Source organism: Dasypus novemcinctus, chromosome 13 (genome assembly GCF_030445035.2).
Source record: "Dasypus novemcinctus isolate mDasNov1 chromosome 13, mDasNov1.1.hap2, whole genome shotgun sequence".
NCBI classification, from domain to species: Eukaryota; Metazoa; Chordata; class Mammalia; order Cingulata; family Dasypodidae; genus Dasypus; species Dasypus novemcinctus.
Window position 1 is genome coordinate 58,681,066 of NC_080685.1, and position 7,519 is coordinate 58,688,584.

Below are 7,519 nucleotides of genomic sequence, written 5' to 3' on the forward strand. Positions count from 1 at the left end.
TGAGTGCATCTGATAGTCTCTCCTGCAAAGAAGTGTCTGGGCAGCGTTAGAAATTCTTCAGGACCAGGCTGTTTCGGGAATTTGCAGGGCAGGAGGTGTCTGGACATCGATTTCGTGGGAAGGTAACAGAGGAAATTTGTGTTAAAGATAAAATTGAGGCTCTCTTACATGGAGTTAGGGGCTGCGCGTGGGATGCTTCCCCCTGGGGTGGGCGGAATTGCAGCACTGGCACCGTGGCGGCAATTCCTGGAGGCTCTGCAGTACTGGGGGATTCATAAGCCCTGAGTGCGCTATTAAGGGGCTAACAGGGCAGGAGGCCTCCGTAAACTGTTTTGGTGATACAGATGGGAGGTATTTGCGAGGCAGGGAATTTTTGATTTCTGACACGAATAATAGCGCTTCCAGCTAGAGCCCCGCCCTCAAGGCTGGCTGCTGATCTGCAGCGGCCTTAAATCACTTGCAGTAAAGAGACATCACCACGAGTCTATTTCGGGGGATTGCAGGGTGGGAGGCAGCTGGAAGCCGATTAGGGGAATCTTTTGCAAGGCATGGGATTTTCGGTTTCAGACACTGATACAGCACTTCCGGGTAGAGCCCGGCCTCCTAGGCCTGGCTGCGGATCTGCAGCGTCCTTAAATTGGCTGCAATATAGAGGCGCCCCCAACTGATTGTTTCGGGGGCTTGCAGGGCGGGAGGTGTCCCGAAGTTGAATTGGTGATACAGCCACAGAAGAGACCCTAGTGAAAGGGGGAATTGCGGGTTTCGGACACATAGGTCAGAGTTTGCGATGTGACCTCTCCCATAGGGCTGGCACCCAGATGCGGGGATCCCTGAAGACTGTGATGCACTGTGGTGCTCCCAGGCTCCTTGTTAACCGGATTTGAGGTTGCCAGGTCTGTGTCCCCTAAACCCTGGTGGCCCACACCCCAGAGACTCACACCTCTTGAGTCTGCAACATCACAGACTTTCCATCCCTGAATCCACCACGCCCTGAGGCCCATCTGAGGTCCTTGATTGTCCTAGCCCTCAACATTTGTACTTTTTAAAAATTTTTTAATTTTTAATTTTTTATTGTCCTGGTTGCTAATATTGCATTATTTCCTAGTCTTTTCTTCCATTGTATCCCCCAAGGTCTTTTTTTTTTTTCATTTATTTAGGGGTTTTTCGTTGTTGCTGTTGTTGGTGTTCTATATCTTCTTTTCTTTTCCTTACTTGTTCCCCTCCCTTTTCTTTTCCCACACCCGCCCCCTTTTTCTTTCTTCTCTTTTTTTTTTTCTCTCTTTTCTCTTGTCCCTTATTTTATTCTTATTTTATTTTATCTTAATTATACAATAGGTGCTGCAGGGAACACCTCACAGTTGCTGGGTTTCCTCATCCTTTATTGCCTCATTTCTTTGTGAATTGATTTTGGCTACCTACACTATCCCCTTTCCCCCACATCTTGATATCCTCCATCATCTACTGTCTCTCCTATATTCCACCTCCCTTTCTCTGATCCACAAATTGTCTAACTCTTAATTTCTAATACCTTTGTTCTGTTTTCTGTCTGTTAGCCACTCTTGAAACTATTACCTTTCTTTTCTCTTTCCCTCTCTCACGAAAACACTAGCTTTTTAGTTAATACCATATTCCTCCCATATTCAGTCGACTACCTCATTATAGGTACTCTACTTACTGTTATAACTCTACACAACTTACATGAATCTAATATCCATTCTCCCAGATCTCATATTGTTGCTATGTTAACATTTATTACCAATACTACTTTACACATTTTCCTTTCTTACACAATTGCCTTTCCCTGGCCCTAATACTTTCCTTCAAAGTGAACTCAGTCAACAATAATAAATTAGAATAAGAAGAACAAAGTGACAAAGAGAAGATAAAACACTTATGCAAAAACAACAGCTAATTAATCCCCAAGACTAGACAAAGAAGCTAAGGAACTGATTAAACCCGTCAAGATAAAATGACCAGACAGCAACAAAAATCTACAAACCAAACCAGTAATCAGGAAAACATGGCTGAATCCAATGAACAAAATAAAAACCAGGAAGGGGAGCAGAACTTCGCACAAGTAATTAAAGATCTCAGAACATACATCACAGACAAATTTAATGAAGTAAAGGAAGAGGTTAACAATATGAAGACAACACTTGGAGGGGAAATTGCAGACATACGCTAAAAGATAACAGATATGATGGGAATGAACACCACAGTTGAAGAAATCAAAAATACACTCGCAGCAAATAGCCTCAGATTAGAAGAGGTAGAGCAGAGAATTAGCGATGTGGAAGACAGTACATCAGAAATCAAACAGAGAGTAGAATTGTTCGATAAAAAGATAGAAAAAATCCAGCTAGGACTTACGGACCTGAATGACAATGCAAAATCACAAACATACGTATTATAGGCATCCCAGAAGAAGAAGAGAAGGGAAAGGGATCAGAAGGAGTGTTGCAGGAAATAATGGCTGAAAACTTCCCAAATCTACTGAAAGAGACAGATGTACATATCCAAGAAGCACAACGCACCCCAAACATCATAAACCCCAACAGGCCCACCCCAAGACATATACTTTTCAAATTATCCAATGTTCAAACAAAGAGAAAATTCTAAAAGCAGCAAGAGAAAAGAAAACCATCACATATAAGGGAAGCTCCATAGGATTAAGTGCTGATTTCTCATCTGAAACCATGGAGACAAGAAAACAGTGGTATAAGATAGTCAAGGTACTAAAAGAAAAAATTTTCCAACCAAGATTACTCTATCCAGCTAAACTAGCATTCAAAAATGAGAGAGCGTTCAAAATATTCACAGATAAACAGAAATTGAAAGAGTATGCCAATAAGAAACCTCCCCTTCAAGAAATTCTAAAGGGAGTTCTGAAGGAAGAAAGGAAAAAACAGGACAGACAGAGTTGGAGGAGAGTGTAAGATCAACAAAAAAGACAAAAAGAGAAGAAAAAAACAAACAAACAAACAAAATATGACAAACAGAAATCCAATCAAAGTATGGCTAACATAAATAATTTCTTGAAAGTAGTAACACTGAATGTCAATGGATTAAACTCACCTATGAAAAGATTCAGACTGGGACAGTGGATAAGGAAATATGACCCATCTACATGCTGTCTACAAGAGACACATTTTTAGACCCAGAGATTCATGGAGGCTGAAAGTGAATGGCTGGAAAACAATCTCACAAGCAAACAATAACCAAAAAAAGGCAGGAGTAGCTATATTAATATCAGACAAAATAGACTTTAAATGCGAAACAATTGTGAGAGACAAAGAAGGATACTACATATTAGTGAAAGGGACAAGCTCTCAGGAAGAACGAACAATCATAAATATTTATGCTCCTAACAAGGATGCCTCTAAATACATGAGGCAAACACTGGAAAAACTAAGTGAAAGAATAGATGCATCTACAATTATAGTGGGGGATTTTAATTCACCACTGTCAGCTCTGGACAGAACATCTCAAAAGAGAATCACTAAAGAAACAAAATATTTGAACAGTATATTAGAGGAGCTGGATCTAATAGACATATATAGATCATTACACCCAAACACAGCAGGATATACATTGTTCTCAAGTGCATATGGATCATTCTCCAAGATAGACCATATGCTAGGCCACAAGGAAAGGCTTAATGAATTCAGAAAGATCAAAATCAAACAAAATAATATCTCTGACCACAGTGGAGTGAAGCTGGAAATCTGCAAGGGCCAGAGGCCCAGATTTCACACCAAGATATGGAAATTAAACAGCACACTCTTAGAAAAACAGTGGGTCAAAGAGGAAATCTCAAAAGAAATCAATGACTACCTTGAAACAAATGATAATGATAACACAACATACCAAAATTTATGGGATGTAGCAAAAGCAGTACTGAGAGGGAAATTTATAGCCATAAATTCATACATCAAAAAAGAAGAGCAAAAATCGAAGAACTGCACATTTGGAGGAATTAGGAAAAAAACAACAAAGTAATCCCACAGGAAGAAGAAGGAAGGATATAACAAAGATAAGAGCAGAACTAAATGAAATAGAAAATAAGAAAGCACTTGAAAAGTTAAACAAGACCAAGAGCTGGTTTTTTGAGAAGATCAATAAAATTGACAAACCCTTAGCTAGACTAACAAAGAAAAAAGAGAGAAGATGCAAATACACAAAGTAAGAAATGAGAGTGGAGATATCACCACTGACCCCACAGAAATAAAGACTACCATAAGAGGATATCTTGAAAAACTATATTCCAACAAAAACTACAATTCAGAGGAAATGGACAAATTCCTAGAAACACATAAGCAGCCTATATTGATAAAAGAAGAAATTGAAGATCTCAACAAACCAATCTCAAGTAAAGAGATAGAATCAGTCATTAAAAACCTCCCAACTAAGAAGAGCCCAGGGACAGACGGTATCACAGGTGAATTCTAGAAAACATTCCGGAAAGAATACCAATCCTGCTGAAACTCTTCCAAAAAATCGAAACAGAAGGAACATTGCCTAACTCCTTCTATGATGCCAGCATTACCCTAGTACCAAAGCCAAACAAAGACACCACAAGAAAGGAAAATTACAGACCAATTTCTCTCATGAACCTAGATGCAAAAATACTTAACAAAATACTTGCTAATCGTATTCAACAACACATTAAACGAATTATACACAACGACCAAGTGAGATTCATTCCAGTTATGCAAGGATGGTTCAACATAAGAAAATCAATCAATGTAATACACCATATAAACAGATGGAAGGAAAAAAATCACATGATTATATCTATAGATGCAGAAAAAGCATTTGACAAAATACAGCACCCTTTCTTGATAAAAGACTCCAAAAGATCGGAATACAAGGAAATTTTTTGAACATGATAAAGAGTATATATGAAAAACACACAGCCAACATCATTTATAATGGAGAAATCCTAAAATCCTTCTCTCTAAAGTCAGGAACAAGACAAGGATGCCCACTCTTTCCCCTTCTATTTAACATTGTCTTAGAAGTACTTGCTCAAGCACTGAGGCAAGAACCAGATATAAAAGGCATTCAAATTGGAAAGGAAGAAGTCAAAATTTCATTATTTGCAGATGACATGATCCTATACATAGAAAACCCTGAGAGGTCTACAACAAAGCTTCTAGAACTCATAAATGAGTTTAGTGAAGTTGCAGGTTATAAGATCAATGTGCAAAGTCAGTAGCATTTCTGTACAGCAATAATGAGCAAGATCAGGAGGAAATCAAGAAACAAATACCATTCACAATAGTCAATAAAAAAATCAAGTATTTAGGAATAAATTTAACTAAAGATGTAAAAAGCTTATACACCGAGAACTATACAAGACTGTTCAAGGAAATCAAAGAAGACCTAAATAAATGGAAGAATATTCCCTGTTCATGGATAGGAAGATGAAATATTATTAAGATGTCTATCCTACCAAAACTGATCTACACATTCAATGCAATCCCAATAAAAATCAACACAGCCTTCTTTAAGGAACTAGAAAAACTAACTATGAAATTTATTTGGAAAGGAAAGAGGCCCCGAATAGCCAAAGACATATTGAAGAAGAAAAATGAAATTGGATGAGTCACACTACCTGACTTGAAAACATACTACAAAGCTACAGTAGTGAAAACAGCATGGTACTGGCATAAGGAGAGACACACAGACCAATGGAATCAAATTGAAAGTTCTGGTATAGAACCTCATATATATAGCCATATAATATTCAATAAAGCCACCAAACCCTCTCAACTGGGAGAGAATGGCCTATTCAACAAATGGTGCCTGGAGAACTGGATAGCCATATGTAAAAGAATGAAAGAGGATTACCATCTCACACCTTATACAAAGATCAACTCAAGATGGATCAAAGACCTAAATATAAAAGCCAAGACAATAAAGACCGTGGAAAGCAGTGTAGGGAAATATCTACAAGACCTTGTAATAGGAAATGGCTTCATGAACATCACACCAAAAGCACGAGCAGCAAAAGAACAAATAGATAAATGGGACTTCCTCAAAATTAAAGCCTTCTGCACCTCAAAGGAGTTTGTCAAGAACGTAAAAAGGGAACCTACACAATGGGAGAAAATATTTGGCAACCATATATCCAATAAGAGACTTGTAACTTGCATATAAAAAGAACTCCTATATTTTGAAAATAAAAAGATAAACCCATTTATAAAATGGGAAAAAGATTTAAACAGACACTTCTCCAAAGAAGAAATACAAATGGCTAAAAAGCACATGAAAAAATGCTCCAAATCTTTAGCTATCAGGGAAATGCAAATCAAAACTACAATGAGATGCCATCTTACTCCCATAAGATTGGCAGCTATGAAAAAAAAACAGAAGAATACAAATGCTGGAGAGGATGTGAAGAAATGGTGGGAATGCAGAAGGATCCAACCATTCTGGAGGACAGTTTGGCGGTTTCTCAAAAAACTAACCATAGATTTGGCATATGACCCAGCAATACCTCTGCTGGGTAGCAGAACTGAAAACAAGGACACAATCCGATATATGCACACCGATGTTCATAGCAGCATTGTTCACTATCGCCAAAAGTTGGAATTGACTCAAATGCCCATCAACAGATGAGTGGATCAATAAAATGTGGTATATACATAGAATGGAATACTACTCAGCTTTAAGAACAAATACACTACAAACACACATGATAACATGGATGAATCTTGAGAACCTTATGTTGAATGAAGCAAGACAGGCATTGAAGGACAAATACTACATGACCTCAATGATATGAGGTACCTCAGAGAGCTAGAGACTGGAAGATAGGCTCACAGGAAATCAGGGGGTAGAGGAAGGATGTAAGCTGACATCTACATGGGTGAAATCTATGATAAGCTGGAGGTAAGTATGTGTACAAGGAAGGGATAAAATGGGGGCATAGGGTTACTTTTGGGTGGGGCTTTGGGGGTTTGAGGGGGCTAGGGACGGGCAGATGGGTAATATTGCCCAAGAAATTGGGGGAAGGGTGGGGCAACATATGAACATAGGAGATTGTCAGGTGTTGGTTGAGAATATAATGCTGAGAAAACGTTTTCAAAATATAATTAGGAAAGTTACCTGTTTAAGATAGTCAAAGGGGATAATCTGACGCAGGACTCCTAGGGAATATCTGAATGCTCATTTTGCCAGAGTGGGTTATACCATTGGGTAGAGACCCATATAGTGAGAGTGAAGGTAGACCCACAACCTGGGGAGGACTAATGCCATCAAATAGAGGGAACTGTATCTCTCGAGAGAAATGATGGCTCCCAGGGCATTAGGGCAGTTGAGCAAGTCAAGCCCTCAACACTGTTGCAAGTATCTCTGAACATGGCTCCTCAAGAAATGAAGATTGACTGTCACTGTGGGCCCCAAAGGAAGGGGGAAATAGATATTGAATAGATGGAACGAAAGTAAATGTGAGGGCAAAAGAAGTGTTTCACAAGAGTACACAAGGATGGATATAAAACATGTACTATTACAT